This window comes from Rhinolophus hipposideros (assembly GCF_964194185.1).
Source record: "Rhinolophus hipposideros genome assembly, chromosome: 12".
Lineage (NCBI taxonomy): Eukaryota > Metazoa > Chordata > Mammalia > Chiroptera > Rhinolophidae > Rhinolophus > Rhinolophus hipposideros.
The window spans coordinates 4,637,722-4,654,241 of NC_138058.1; the positions used below are offsets into that span (position 1 = coordinate 4,637,722).

Below are 16,520 nucleotides of genomic sequence, written 5' to 3' on the forward strand. Positions count from 1 at the left end.
TAGTGCAGGGCTTCCCTCCATTCTTCTCTGTAAATAAGATGATAAACCTTAGCAGCTAAAGCCCAAGAAACACTTTGCCCTCCAGAAACTGTAAATGTCACTGTCTCCATCAGGAAAGAGACTCTGGACAGGCACTGAAGCATGATCACACATTTCCAAGCCACTTAAATAGCACACACCAAGGGCATTTGTAGAAAAGCCAGCATTTCCACAAGCAGGTAAGAGATGCTGCTTCCTTGTCAGGAGACAGGGATTGAATCATGAAACTCTTAATGCTGTGTGTGAACTTTTGCTGCCAGGTACGCAGCTCCATACCAACTGCGGCCATTGGCTTTGGGTTTAAGCCAATCTCCCAGGCGTTAGCAAAACCCTGAATTTATACGATGTAATCTGCGTACATCGGATCTTTAGTAAGCAATCTCTCTGTTCTTTTTAAAATCACATTTTCATTTCTTATTGTCTTCCTTTCTGTTAGATTTTAAATATCATTCTAGCTTTTCTTCATATCCTTTTGAACTTTAGTTTTTGGTATAGTGGAAACCTCTCTCAAAGTCAGTGAGTGTACTCCAAGTACAGGCCAGGCAACTGACAGCCTGGAATGAGTTTTCAGATTTTTCAGTTTTAGATTTTTATTATTTCCAAATAGCAATATAGAATTTCTCTACGAGGATAAAAACTCCAAAGAACTTAAGACTTTAATCTTTAATGTCCTGCTGATTTTTTTATGAGCTAGTTTCTTAAAAACATCTCCTAAGAGTCTAACTGTATGCGTATTATATAAAATATCTCATAGAATTATCCGTATATCAGTGTCCACTTGCAATGTTCAAGTATTCTGAATTCATAGTGCAGAGGCTAGAAGTGGCCAAATGAAAACAAATTCCATTAGTTAAATTTCATTTTTACAGTGTTTTTTTCATATAAATGTTGTATATTCAGCTTTTAAAATATGTCTTCAAGATTTAGAGCATAATGTACACTTCACACAGCATGGTAGTTTCAATGATGAATTAATACAAAACTTCTCTACTTTAATAGCATAACCTATATTTCATACCTGGTTAACTTTGCCTTAGCTCTAGAAAAAGATACTAAATTATTGAAAGAATATTTTATTTAAACTTGAATGTAAGCAGGTGACACAAAACTATGCTGTTGGAAATCATAGGTGCCTTTTGGGGAACAGTGACCAGAAGAGGCTTCTGAGATGCTGGTATATTTGTTTCTTGATCTACCTGGTTACACAGGTATATTCAGTTCATGAAAATTTATCTTTACATTTATGAGCTGTGCACAGTTGTCATGAGCAAAGGATTTACTAATTAACTTTTCTGGTCTAGGAATATATGCGGTCTGACAATTAAGTTCGCAAACTCACCCTAGAAAAAGTGCTACACACCTCATTGCTGAATATCACTATGGTCACCTTTGAAGAACTCCCCTTGGGTTCAAGCTATGCACTGAGGCAAGTGCCTAGTCCTTCTTTCAAAGCAATTTTGGAACTCTTTTTCTGGAATGGCCATCAGGGCTGTCTTCGTATTACCCTTGATGTCCTGAATGTCATCAAAATGTCTTCCTTTCAATATTTCCTTTATCTTTGGGTAAAGAAAGAAGTCGCTGGGGGCCAGATCAGGTGAGTAGGGAGGGTGTTCCAATACAGTTTTTTGTTTACTGGCCAAAAACTCCCTCACAGACAGTGCCCTGTGAGCTGGTGCGGTGTCGTGATGCAAGAGCCATGAACTGTTGGCAAAAGTTTAGGTCACCTGATTTTTTCACACAGCCTTTTCAGCACTTCCAAATAGTAAACTTGGTTAATTGTTTGCCTAGTTGGTACAAATTCATAATGAATAATCCCTCTGATATAAAGAAAAATTAGCAACATCATTGCAACAAGTTCGCAAACTTAACTGTCAAGCCTCATAGTTGAAGAAAACAAGACAGCTAACGTAGTTGCCCAAAACCACAGTAAAACTCAAGTTTGGAAAGAGTGACAATGCTTCTTCCTTACGTACATGGACACAAGAAGCACGTGACTGATAACAGACATATTTAGAGAGAACGGAAAAGAAAATAAAAATTCTGAGCTCTCTGGAGGAAAAAAAAAACAAGGGATGGCTGGGGTGGGGGGAAGTAAGGATGGCATGTTTCTATGCACCTTTTTTCTCCTCCCAAATTTCCTTGGACATCATCCATTTCTGGTTTGAGGACTAGCAGGAAAAGAGGCAGGTCAGTTCTTCCTGACTAGTGTACCAAGTCTGGATGATTTAGTAAATCCTCTGATGGCCTATTTGCTGTGCAAGCTAGGCATAGCTAAGCTTGTTTCTTTGTATCCTTCTGAGGTCCCAGAACATGGTTTCGGGGCATTGTTCCACCTCTGTCTTTTGTATTTGTGGTTGATGAAATCCAATACGTGAGCATACATGTAGCCGACACGAATAATGTCACATGAAAGTAACTACAGTCCTGTGAATTAAAAAAAAAAAAAAGTTGAAAACAAAACCATGCTCCAGGTCTATTTTACCGCATGATGTCCCGCTTCCAAGTACCCAGAGTTCAACAAATGCTGTGGTGTGAGTTTCTTTGGTGAACTTTAACATTTATCTCTCACTCGACCAACAGAAGCAGTGGAGTCCATGACTCAGTCAGTTTTCTTTTTCTCTACCCTTTGAACTGTCAGTACCAACTGAAGGCAATGCCATTTTGGAGTACACACGTGAACTCACATTCCAGGGGATTTTACCTTATCTCTGAAAAAAAAAATGTGCTAACCGACTACACAGGATAAAAAAGGGAATGCTTACATACTGAGTGACATCATCATTCCATTTTCTACCCACAATGTCAAAAACAATATGAAGCAAACAAACAAAAACACATGACCTCCCTCCTGTAACCCCGTTCCATGGCGACCTTTCTCACATACATGACTTGAATTTTCACTTCAGAGAAAAGAGTAGGTGGGGTTCACAGAAAACATGTACCCTGGAAAGCTAATTAGTCAACCTAAGTATGCATTTTAGTTCAGCAAGGAATGAATTCTAAGGAATGGTCGTCCTCTCAAGCTGCTAGGGTCTGGTGGTATACGGACCTAGCGACAGCCCCTCCTGCTGCTTGCTACAGGATCACAGGGAGCATTTAGTGTGACCCAGTAATTCCCGAACCAAATGTGCTGCCATTATGCAGATGACTTTATGTATTTCTACACTATAAACTCACCTCTTATCTTCCACATGGTGTGATAAGTTTAAGATAGATTTAATTTGGGCAATGAACTGGCAGGGTCGCCCCTGGGGAGGAGATATGGGGTAAGGTGAGTTCAGTTTTGCCAGTAAGACATGCATAGATAGCATGCTTTGATTATACTCACAGAGTTCCATATTATAACTGGGTTACACATACCCAGGAACAACAAAGTTTTCTTGGTCTAAGATTCTGCTGACTACCCCTAACAAGGCATATTATTTAAGACAATCTAAAGCTTTTCTTTACCCACTTCTGGTTTTTACATCTAATACTATGTTTACCAGTTATGAAAATATTGAAAAAAAAAACACAAACCAAAAAATTAATTCTGTTCTTTCTGGGTATGTATCAAACAGTGGTATGTGGGGTATTACTGGGGTGTGACTATAATACAGTAATGATATGCTTTAATTATGTGGTGGAAAGTGCAGAGTGAAGCAAATATAAAACTGTTCGGGCTTACCTTACAAAAGCAATCACATTGTATTAAAGCCACACATTATAGACATTTTCCTATTACTAGCGAGTCAATTTCTAAAACTCTCCCACCTCAAATAGTTAATGATGTAATCTATTTAATGGCATCTCTGAATGTTATTATAAAATACCAAGTATTGAGTCAGGCCAATTACTTAATTAGTTCAATTCTCCCAGCTACTAATTTTGAACATAAGGAGGAGGAATATAGTTTATCACTACACTGTGACTCAAAGGGGGAAAGCTGCCCTTTGAAGCATGGAAACTATATACCTACATAAACATTATATACACATATACACATATATATTAATATCATTAATAAAGTAAACTACATTGCACATGTCAGCTTCCCATTTATTCATAAATTGCTCAAAAAATTACCTTGGAAATTAGAGGGTATAGTGCTTTAAAAAAAAATAAAACTCTGGAGCTTATTGTCTTAATTCTTTTATCTAAAGTCTAAAGTGATTAGAGGACACAATTCAAGGCAACTTCAAATACTAATCTGTTCTCCATCACAAAGGTTGTCACCCGCACTATTTGTCCAACTTTAGGCTGACCTGAAACAGGTAAGACTCAATCTCTTTTAATTCCAGCTACTAACTAATACGGGACTCAGTCATTCTGCAAACCACCAAAGGTACCCTGAAGATGCTATTGTCATACAGGACATTTATAAATACACACACTTACATATACATAAATAAAAGTGCTTTTCCATATGTATGCTATTTATATTACATTAAGAGTAGAGTTTAAACCTGAAATATTTTTGATATCTTCCAACAAGCCACATGTAATTTGAAACATGCAGTTCTCTCAGACATAGTACAGGAAAAAGAATGTTCTTCTCTCAGTCAGGTCAGTCCCGATTTTATTACAAAATAGCTGGGATTCCCAATTAATGCTTAAGTGTCCTAATTCAAGAGCTTACTCCTAATCGTTAATGTAAAAATATATTAATGCAGGGACATATTCCTCCTGTATTTTTGATTGTGTGTGTGTGTGTGTGTGTGTGTGTGTGTGTATGAGAGAGAGAGAGAGAGAGAGAAACACATGTTCTTTTTTAAAACAGTCCTCTTTTTCATATTGGGGTTTCTTATGAGATATAGTTTCCCCAATTTAAAAATATAATTTACACACAAGATCCTTCTTCTAACCATAAAAACAAATTCATTAATTTAATCATGCATCTATAGTTCCATATAGTAAGTGGGTTAACTATCATTTAGAAAACAAATCCGATATTAATTGTACTTTTTTCTATCCGTTTGTGGTCAGAGGTTTTTAGCATATAATATACTTATATTTCAGAAAAGTCATAGCTACACTTTCAAGGAAGCTACTTTTCAAATTTAGTTCTGAATAAGGAAAGTTATTGGATTATCTAAGATACTTACCCTTTCCAAATTTAATTTAAAGCTAAGTAATTTAGAAACCACAATAATCACCAACATGCAAGTACCTTTACTTGAAAAATTTGTATAATTTGAACATAGAAAACCAATTGTTTTAAATTTAATAAAGTATTTTCCTCTCAGGCTCAAACACCAGAAGCAGCCCAGAGTGGAACTTAATGTGTGAATTATAAACTTCTGAAAACAAAAGCTATCATGAAGATATTGCAGGATTTTTCTTTACAGTGTATTCTCTAATTATTTAGCCAATGTATTTCTAAATGTCCCAAGAGACTAGTTTCTAAGCTTGCTCTCCTCACCAACCCAGTACCTCAAAGCATAAGGATAATTTTCTCAAATCTCAGCTTAAAATTTTCCATGGAAATTTCACTTGCTCTGATACCCTGCATATGAGTGTGAATTTCATTCTGGACATTCCAAATTTCAGGGCCATTTGTAGGTTGCAGCTCAAGCCTCTTTCTGCTGCCATTAAATGCATGGGCTTTATGCCCACCTGGATCCTCTGCCACCCTCTTCCATCCAGTACGATCGTCCTGGTCCAGCAAGCTGGGCTGTGGTTTGAACAAGTGAAAGCTCACAGTCACAGTTGTTCTCTGGCCCTGATACAGTGACCACGTAAGGGGTCATTCCCCTTCCTCTGCACAGTCGGATCTCAGTCTAACAGCATGGACTTTGGAGACACACAAACCCAGGTTCTGCCACTTTCTTACTGTAGGACTTTGAGGAAGGTGCTTCACCTTTCTGAGACTGAGTCTCCTCACTTATAAAATGAAGACGCTAATAATATGTTCCAGGGTTGTGGCTAAGATGTACTTTGATGAACTGCGTGGAGCAATCAGTCACTGTTATTAGTCTTTGAATGACTACTCCTCCCTGCGCTATATGGTATTTGAAGGATGTCCAGCATATTAACTAGAGGTTAATTCTCTTTCATGCATTGGAATTAGCTTTTCAGTATGCCAGAATATATAATTATCAATTTCGTGGAATGCCAGCATACCAGACACTACGCAGGGGATTAAATCTAAGAGTCTACATTTTACAGCCCTAAAAACTGAGCTCTGGGGAGGCCCATACTTCTTCCAGCACTGGTTCCTGCAAGGGTAGCACTCCCTGGGGCTCAGGTCTGAGGCGCCACCAAGAGCCTTCCTTGACACTCTGCTGTCTGAAAAGGTCCAGTGCATAATTGCAAACCCAGCCCTCACATCCATCTAGCTTGATAGAGCCACTGTTTGCCTTGAATTCAGAATTCTTTCCTAGAGGAGACCATAGAGGGCAGCAGAAACCAGGAGGGGGCATGGGACAGTCTGTGCAGACAAAACTTCCCAAGAGCAGTATTTCACTGGTGTCATTTCTGTCCACAAAACAGGAGGCACTCGGTGCTGTGGGACAGCCCAAAACCTGCAGGGGGCCAAGTGAAGACAGCAAGTGGGCAGCTGCTGAGCCCTAGCTTTCGCCCAGTGGCATGTCTAGGACTGAAGATACTAGGACTAAACAACCAGCTTCTGCAAAGTTTACGACTGACTGCCCATTTCCCACCTCATACCCTTTAAAGGCATAGCTGCCATTCTGCCCACAGGCCAGGTGGGTTCCAAGCATTGTGAATTGCAACTGTTCCCCATCAGTTCTGGGGTGGAGAGGCTTGAAATTTCACATCAGGATGACATTTGATAAGGGGCATAAGTCCATGTTGCTCTGATGCTTCTGCCTGGGCCCTGTGTACTTAATAATGTTTACAGATAAACCTCTCAAAAATAGGAAGGAGGGTTTTCATTAAATTGAAAGTCTGATGTTTATCCACTAAGGGGAACCAGTCATTTACAGCACACTCCTTGGGCTTGGCATCAATCTGTTAAGAACACTGAAAATTTCTTTGTAAATGTACACCTGCACTTTCCTGATTCCAAAATTAGTATCTGACTCTATGTAATTATTTCTCTTACAGTCAGTTGTGAATTTAATCCCACAGCTCTTTTTTAAGGAGGAGCGCTCAGGGCTTAAAAACTCAAAACTACTCTGAGAACACTATCTTTCACTTAGACATTTAAGCAAGTCGAATAAAGTACTTCATTTAATTTAAACAGGTAAATTGAAGATCATATAACAGAAGAGGGAAATCAAGCATACTTAAAGAGAAGATGCATATTTTTTAAAAGACTACATGATCATGCATATTTTTATCCAAAAATATCAAGAATGAATCCGTGTCTGCAAATTAATTAAACGTTTCTCAAAGGACACAGAGCTCCAAGATTTTGGAAAGAAATCCATCATTTATTTACCTAAGCAGAAGCTGTAGAAGCCTAGGAATGTTTGTCATTTTAGAGAAGACTTAAGCACTTGAGAAATACTTGGATAAATTACAGGCCTAGAGTATACAATATCAGGTATTGTAAGTGATAAATCAGAGACTCACACACTTAAATCATCTCAGAAAGAAGAGAACTTCAGGGAAAAAAACAACAAAACAAAACAAAAACAAAAAAACAGAGACAAGTATCTACAGGAATTTCTCAGCAACCACTTCTACATTTAACCAATCTCCCCCTTGGCTGGCCACAAATCCAACTTAAGTCTTCACCCCATAGGAAAGTCTTTCCCTCTTAATTATCCTCATCAGAACCCATAGATGATTGCTTTGCTCTGCATAATAAACCATTCACATATTTCAAATATTAAATTATCTCAGCCTTGAATCCTCCAGTCTAAATATCCTCATTCCTTTATTATTACTTCCTAGATCCTGTGCACCACATACACTCCCCAAAGGCGGTGGTCTTCTTCTGAACTCTCCCACAGTCTACACCTGCTCTCTGAACTGTGGGGCTCAAAACTCCACTAAGAGCTGAGGCTCATATCACAATCTTTACAAAAGGCTGAACTCAAAACTGCAGTAGCTCGACTGTACCAAGCAAAAAGGTAAAATGCTACAATTTTTATCAATCACAGTGAAAACTGAATCAAGGATTCCTACATATTTAAGTGCCATTTTTTAACCCACCTGTAAAATTCAAAGCAATCCACCTATTATTTTAGGATTTTCTCTGCATAATATCCATGCTCCATTGTCAACAGTTTTTCTAATGCATTGGTAGGAAATGCAAACCGTCAAGTGCTGTGAACATTTTGGTTATTGGTTTCAGAACATAATGGGGGAAGGAGAGTTGGTTAAAACAGGTTCAAGGCCACACATCCTTTTTCTTTTAAAAGAAATGTTAACCCTAAATTTGCAACAAGACGACATACAGTATTTCAGTTTATTGAAATTCTCCATTAGTCACAAATTTTACTTCAAAATGGCAAAATTTCAAAAAAATTAAAATATCAAGTAACTCGCATGAGGCTCTTTTAAACTGCAGAAAGTACTTAAACACAAAATATGTTGCAAGTCCTCCAACGATATCCTCACGCCAGCAGAGAGTCCGGGGCGCTGAGGATCTGCGAGCCTCTTCGCGATGGGAACGCCAACGTCACGGAAAAACAAAGATTTCGACGAAATATGGTATACCTCTCTCCCAATTTTCAGCATGACCAGTAAAAATCGGTTCACAAATATCCAGCCACGCACTACTTTTCTCCCACAGTGCTTCTGGGGTTATAAAACAGCTTTGAAAGTTGGGCCTGACCAAACGAATAGGGTACTAGGAGGAGAGACCTGGAAGGCGATCACAAAAGTCTCATTTAAATTCCTGGAAAGCACGGCTTCTCCAGACAGAGCTGTGCTGATGGCTCTGGAAGGCACCACCTGGTGTGAGCCGCGAGTTTAACTTCTCTCGGTGCCCCAGCATCGTCACATCCGAACGCGATGGATGCCGCGTTCCGTGTCCAAAGAATGCATCAAACACCCTCTCTGTACACGGTGGAAAGTAAAACAGCTCAAAAGCAGTTCTCCCCGTGCAAGTGCATAAGACTTCACACCCGGTATTTAGGATCCTAAGGTCCCTTCTGCACAGAAAACTAGAAATCAACAGCACACACTTTGAGCTTTACGAAGTGCAGTTTTGCATGGGGATGGGGTCGAGAAAGACAATTAAACATGTCTCCAGAGCCAAAGTAAAATACAATAAAAGATCACCGTAACTAAACCACAGAGGCACGATCCTGTCCACCTCTGCTCAAAGCGCAAGCCCTCGGGTTCGCTCACTCTCTCAACAATCCCATTCCCCCCACGAAACCACCTTCAACGTGTCTGCCACACAGTCCGGTCTCCTCGTCTAAGTCGGTACTGGGCAGCGCACCGGCTGCGGCCGCGCCAAGGAAGCCGTCGCCGCCCCTCGCGACCCCCGCGCCCTCCCGCACCAACCTTCTCCGGACGCCGCGCCTCCGAGCGCCGGACACCGCGGGGCTCGGCGCTCCCCAGCCGCGCGGCGCTGAAGTCGGGGACGTGCGTGTCACATGTGTTCTCCGGCAGCCGCTCGTGCGCGCGCGCCACGCGCTCCCACACGCCCTCGGACGCCGCTGGAGCGGAGCCCCCGGGCTGGGGGCGCCCGACGCGCCGCGGAACTTGGGGCTTGCGGCCGCTCGGGAACGCCCGTGCCGCGGCCGGGCAGCCTCCTCGTGCCACCCCGGGAGCCCGGGGCGCCCGCGCTCTGCCCGCGTCGGGAGGCCTGCGGGATCACCTCGCCAGGGTCAAAGCCGCTGGGCGCCGGGCGCCAGCTGCAGGCGCGGCGGGGGGCGCGGCCCGGGGGCCGGCGTGGGGTTCGGGCGGCTCCGCGCCGCGCGCCTCATTGTTCCCGGCAGCGCGCCGGCGGCGCGGACGGCGGGAGGGACCGCGGTCGGGAGCCGCGAGGCGCGGGAGGCGCCCGGCCCCAGTGCGCAGCCTGCGCCGCGCCCCGCCCCCGACTCCGCGCCCCCTCCGCCCAGCCCGAGCCCCCCTTCCTCCGCCGTTGCCTCCGACCTCCCCCGCGGGGCCTCGACTCACCTCGCGGGCGGACGCCGGGCCCTGGGAAGTTGCACCGGCCGCTCTCTGTGCCCCCGGCCCCAGGCGGGGTGCACGGCGGGGCGCTCCCCGGCGGCCGCCGAGCCCTGCTTCTGGCAGAGTGATTGCTGACTTGGGCTGCGTGGGGCGGTGCGGTCGGCGCAGCTGCCTGAAAAGGCATGCCTCTCCCCAGCCGCCGCCCCCAGCCAGCCCCAGTTTCCCCAGCGTTACCTACATGGGCTCCGCCTGGCACCGCGCCGGGCACACAGCGGACACGCAGGTCGCTGAAGGCGGCAGGGATGCAGGAATATAAAGGAGCTGTGGGTGTCGGGGAGGGGAGTCTGGGTGCCTGGCCCCGCGGAAGTGAGTCTTTGTGTACCCTGTTGGAACACACCCTCCTGCAGCGCCCAAGGCCAGGCGACCTGCGGGCGAGATAGCGCCCGCGAGCTGGCTGGCTGGGGCACCGGGGAGCACAGCATCCTCCCCGGCCCGCAGGCTCCCTTTGTTCCTCGCGTTTGGCCGGCTCTGCGCTGCCCCCTGGCCCTCGCTCCGGAGACCTTCTCCGAGGCTCCCGAGGGTCGGGATTGGATTTGAGAGCCGGCCACCTTCCACTTGGGAAGGGCCTCCGGCCAAGTCCAGTGAAATAATTCCCTAGAGACCCCCACCTGCCCGCTCCTCGCCCCGAGAGGGACGGTCAAGTTCTTGAAACTGTGGCGCCTGAGGTGGCTCTCGGGTAGCGTGAAGAACCGGTTGTAGGCCGGGCAACTGAAGCTGGCGGGTGGGGCCACCCGGAGCAGCAGATCGGGTGTCCGTCTGCTCGTGTGCGGAATGTCCATTTGTCACTGCGGCTCTCTTGCTCTTCCGAGGCGGCCGCAGCTGGTCCCGGGACCAACCTCGCCGCCCTTTGTTTGCTGGTAAACTCGCTTCTTTGAAGTTCAACGTGGCTCCCCACGTGTGCCAAGGTGGCCCTGAGACCCGACTATCTCCCAGGCGGTCCTTTCCGGACACAGAGCTGTTCGGGCGTGGAGGATTCCCCAGGCAGAGCTGATTGAGTTCAAGGACATTACCACATAGTTCCTGCCCATCTCAGAGGGACTAGAAGTTACCTACCAGTCCCCGCCCCCCTCCATCTCATCCCAGGTCCCTGCAGGGGCTAACATTGTGGAGACACAAACCCTTCACTAAATCTACTATTTTAAAATTCGTATTTAAGTTCATTTAACTAATTGAGAATTTTTATAAGAAAACAGTTAACTAGATACCCATCTCATCAGGTATCTGAGTGCCTATTATGTGTTGGGGACTCTGGGTTCCACAGAAATGTGAAGGGGTTCAGAACAGAGGCCTCCCCAGATGTCCCGCTGTTGCCTGTTTATTGTTTTCAGCTGAAGGCAATTGAGACCCACAGGCCCAAGAGAAACTTTTCCCTCTCCCTTAAAGAATTTAAAGGAGGGGACTTGCCCACAGTGAGTTATCACCAGAAATAGCTTTTTATGACCTATCTACAGGGTAGGGCAAACTGTAATTACTGAAAGTCTGCTCTTCTTATCCTCCTGCAGTACCTTCCTCCCCTCTGACGCCCCTTAGCTCAGAAAGCCACATATACCTCGTTTTCCCTTTTTGTTTATGAACCGCTCCTGTTGGTGGGGTTCCCATAGGTATGTATGTAATTAAATAAGGTTATTTGCTGTTGTTAATCTCTCATGTAGATTTCATTCTTCGACCAGCTGAAACATCTTTGAAGGATAGAAGAAAGTTTCATTCTTCCCCATACATGCAAAGGTGAATAAAATCACCTTCTTACCCTCAAGAAGCTTTCAGAAGTTTAAGACATCAGAGTGGTTCAACTAAAACGAACCAGGTAAAATGCATTGTACTTGTGGGGACAAAACCCCAAAAAACAGTTTCCAGGCTCTCGGCCTCACATAGAAAGGTGCTGGCTCGGGTAGTAAATGGCCATCAACTGTGATCAGATGCCAGCAGCTGTGGCTAGTTGGCCGTCAGCTGTAACCCGTAGGCCATTGGCCACTAATATAACGGCTGTGGCTACGCTAGCAGAAAAGGAATGGGGGCTAGCAAGAAGATGGTGGCTGGCAAGCGCGGACTGCTGTTAGGCAGATTATGTAGATCCTGCTTCCTGTGTCTCCAGCCAAGCCTCCAGCGAGAATATATTGGTTTGACTCCCCTATCTATGGCTCCGTGGGTGTTCCTTTTTGGCCTTACCGTGTCCTGCGTTCTTGGGCGGGGAGCGGGAGCTGAGACCCTGCACGACAAATGGCGCAGCGAGCAGGGTCCCCTGCGCCACACATGGCGTAGCCGGCAGGATACGGTGCTGGCCAAAGCTTTCCGAAGGGCAGTGGAGCAGTTTGTGCGTATGAAACCTCAGTCTGAGGAAGACCAGGAGGAGCAGCTGCCGGAGAGCTCGATTCCCGTGGAGGGGTGGAAAGATGCGGATGGTTCCCCAACCAGCAGAGGCCGGAGAAAGCGGAGAAAGCGAAAGTTGTTGCCGCCCTGTGGGCTGGGAACTGCTTGCTGAGGCAGCCCGGATGCAGGACTTTTAGTCCCAGGAGAAAATGCTTGCAGAGTCCTCCTTGGGAGATGAGGGTGAGGTTAAGGTCATCCCTCACCCCCAGGACAGCCCTGGCGAATGACTATGGACTATGGGGAATTGCCTTCTATCCCTAATTTAATGGACGCTTGACTGTTTGGGAACATACCACCATGTAGTGGGACTGGCGAGAATGTTTGCTTTTGTGTCTTGACTGGCCGCCATTGATAATATGTAAGCACCTTGATGTGAGCCGCTGTTGTTCCAGCACAGTACCCCGAGAGGCCCAGAGAGAGAGTGGCAGTGCCCTGAGAGCCCTGGCTGAGTCCAGGAAGTCTGGCTGTGTCCAGAGAGAGTGGCAGTGCCCTGAGAGCCCTGGCTGTGTCCAGGAAGTCTGGCTGTGTCCAGAGAGAGTGGCAGTGCCCTGAGAGCCCTGGCTGTGTCCAGGAAGTCTGGCTGTGTCCAGAGAGAGTGGCAGTGCCCTGAGGCCCTGGCTGTGTCCAGGAAGTCTGGCTGTGTCCAGAGAGAGTGGCAATGCCCTGAGAGGCCCTGGCTGAGTCCAGGAAGTCTGGCTGTGTCCAGAGAGAGTGGCAGTGCCCTGAGAAACTCTGGCTGTGCCCGGGGAGACAGGTGGTACCCTAAGAAGCCCAGGAAGTCTGGCTGTGACCAGAAGTACTGTGGTGGTGCCCTGAGAAAAGCTGGCTGTGCCCGGGGAAACAGGTGGTACCCTAAGAAGCCCAGGAAGTCTGGCTGTGCCCAGAAGTACTGTGGTGGTCCCCTGAGAAACCCTGGCTGTGCCCGGGGAGACCAGTGGTACCCTAAGAAGCCCAGGATGTCTGGCTGTGCCCAGAAGTACTGTGGTGGTGCCCTGAGAAACCCTGGCTGTGCTCAGAGAGCCTGGCTGTGTTCAGGATAGTGCATTCACCTCCAGGCTCCTTGCACAGGGCCCCTCGCAGAAGATGCTTGTCGCGTAGATTGTGAGGCGAGACCCTGTAGGGGTGGAGTGTGGGGACAAAACCCCAAAAAACAGTTTCCAGGCTCTCGGCCTCACATAGAAAGGTGCTGGCTCGGGTAGTAAATGGCCATCAACTGTGATCAGATGCCAGCAGCTGTGGCTAGTTGGCCGTCAGCTGTAACCCGTAGGCCATTGGCCACTAATATAACGGCTGTGGCTACGCTAGCAGAAAAGGAATGGGGGCTAGCAAGAAGATGGTGGCTGGCAAGCGCGGACTGCTGTTAGGCAGATTATGTAGATCCTGCTTCCTGTGTCTCCAGCCAAGCCTCCAGCGAGAATATATTGGTTTGACTCCCCTATCTATGGCTCCGTGGGTGTTCCTTTTTGGCCTTACCGTGTCCTGCGTTCTTGGGCGGGGAGCGGGAGCTGAGACCCTGCACGACAAATGGCGCAGCGAGCAGGGTCCCCTGCGCCACACATGGCGTAGCCGGCAGGATACGGTGCTGGCCAAAGCTTTCCGAAGGGCAGTGGAGCAGTTTGTGCGTATGAAACCTCAGTCTGAGGAAGACCAGGAGGAGCAGCTGCCGGAGAGCTCGATTCCCGTGGAGGGGTGGAAAGATGCGGATGGTTCCCCAACCAGCAGAGGCCGGAGAAAGCGGAGAAAGCGAAAGTTGTTGCCGCCCTGTGGGCTGGGAACTGCTTGCTGAGGCAGCCCGGATGCAGGACTTTTAGTCCCAGGAGAAAATGCTTGCAGAGTCCTCCTTGGGAGATGAGGGTGAGGTTAAGGTCATCCCTCACCCCCAGGACAGCCCTGGCGAATGACTATGGACTATGGGGAATTGCCTTCTATCCCTAATTTAATGGACGCTTGACTGTTTGGGAACATACCACCATGTAGTGGGACTGGCGAGAATGTTTGCTTTTGTGTCTTGACTGGCCGCCATTGATAATATGTAAGCACCTTGATGTGAGCCGCTGTTGTTCCAGCACAGTACCCCGAGAGGCCCAGAGAGAGAGTGGCAGTGCCCTGAGAGCCCTGGCTGAGTCCAGGAAGTCTGGCTGTGTCCAGAGAGAGTGGCAGTGCCCTGAGAGCCCTGGCTGTGTCCAGGAAGTCTGGCTGTGTCCAGAGAGAGTGGCAGTGCCCTGAGAGCCCTGGCTGTGTCCAGGAAGTCTGGCTGTGTCCAGAGAGAGTGGCAGTGCCCTGAGGCCCTGGCTGTGTCCAGGAAGTCTGGCTGTGTCCAGAGAGAGTGGCAATGCCCTGAGAGGCCCTGGCTGAGTCCAGGAAGTCTGGCTGTGTCCAGAGAGAGTGGCAGTGCCCTGAGAAACTCTGGCTGTGCCCGGGGAGACAGGTGGTACCCTAAGAAGCCCAGGAAGTCTGGCTGTGACCAGAAGTACTGTGGTGGTGCCCTGAGAAAAGCTGGCTGTGCCCGGGGAAACAGGTGGTACCCTAAGAAGCCCAGGAAGTCTGGCTGTGCCCAGAAGTACTGTGGTGGTCCCCTGAGAAACCCTGGCTGTGCCCGGGGAGACCAGTGGTACCCTAAGAAGCCCAGGATGTCTGGCTGTGCCCAGAAGTACTGTGGTGGTGCCCTGAGAAACCCTGGCTGTGCTCAGAGAGCCTGGCTGTGTTCAGGATAGTGCATTCACCTCCAGGCTCCTTGCACAGGGCCCCTCGCAGAAGATGCTTGTCGCGTAGATTGTGAGGCGAGACCCTGTAGGGGTGGAGTGTGGGGACAAAACCCCAAAAAACAGTTTCCAGGCTCTCGGCCTCACATAGAAAGGTGCTGGCTCGGGTAGTAAATGGCCATCAACTGTGATCAGATGCCAGCAGCTGTGGCTAGTTGGCCGTCAGCTGTAACCCGTAGGCCATTGGCCACTAATATAACGGCTGTGGCTACGCTAGCAGAAAAGGAATGGGGGCTAGCAAGAAGATGGTGGCTGGCAAGCGCGGACTGCTGTTAGGCAGATTATGTAGATCCTGCTTCCTGTGTCTCCAGCCAAGCCTCCAGCGAGAATATATTGGTTTGACTCCCCTATCTATGGCTCCGTGGGTGTTCCTTTTTGGCCTTACCGTGTCCTGCGTTCTTGGGCGGGGAGCGGGAGCTGAGACCCTGCACGACAAATGGCGCAGCGAGCAGGGTCCCCTGCGTGACAGTACTCAATCATAATTGTGAGCCAGAGACACTTACTCAGTATTTCCCCATAACTGCTTCTCACACCTAGAATTCTGTACGCTGCATGAAGAGACAATGTGTCATAGGGATTAAAAACAAAAACAAAACAAACAAAACACAAAACTATGTTCCATAAATATGAAATATGTTCAGTGTGGTTAAATGTAAGTGACACGATAGAGTCCCACTCTAGTGGGGGTGAAGGAAGGAAGTCATGCAGAAAAATACATCCCTTTATCAGCTGAGGGGCCCTGAGCAGGTCACAGACTAAATCAGCTTTGGTTTTTTTCTAGTATAATGCCTATAACAATACCTCCCTTTAAGGTTTGTTGTACGATGTAGAGATCATGTGTTAAAAGCGTCTCCCCTAAGTGCCTGGAATGTGATGCTTAATAAATTTTAATAGTTAATAAATAATAATAGCCATTATTGACACACTTTAACTGTGAAACAGAAAAATAATTTTAGACAGTTCTTACAGTGTATTTGTATGTTGTATACTTTCTGTTCTTTTTCCATAAATGCTGCAAAAGTTGATGTCTTGACTACCTTAAAGAAATTTTAATGAGAAACTAAATGAGTGGCCAAATAACAATTAACTTTATGCTTGTAAAAGACAATACCACCTGAAGGCAAATATGCAAATCACTGCTATAAAATTTTAAGTGGATTGAGTTTATTATTTATGGCTAGGGTAGTAAATGAAGTGGGGCTAACCTGACTTAATCTCTTGCTTCCTGAAGAAATCAGAGAGCCAGTTGATAAGCATAAAGCTATCAACTGATGA

The 16,520-nt window shown here is 46.8% G+C and overlaps 1 protein-coding gene across 2 annotated transcripts in view; it reads right to left on the bottom strand.

Annotated features, from left to right (window-relative positions):
• Positions 1-10,153, bottom strand: part of ST6GAL2 (ST6 beta-galactoside alpha-2,6-sialyltransferase 2) — a 71,187-nt gene extending 61,034 nt beyond the window's left edge. Inside the window, exon 1 of one of the 2 annotated variants that reach the window (XM_081069642.1) lies at positions 10,063-10,153. The gene's annotated coding sequence lies outside the window, so the exon portion shown is untranslated. Of the gene's footprint in view, positions 1-9,444; positions 9,533-10,062 lie in introns of those variants that run through there. The other variant, XM_081069641.1, reaches the window with a different exon arrangement.
• Positions 10,154-16,520: the final 6,367 nt, after the last annotated feature.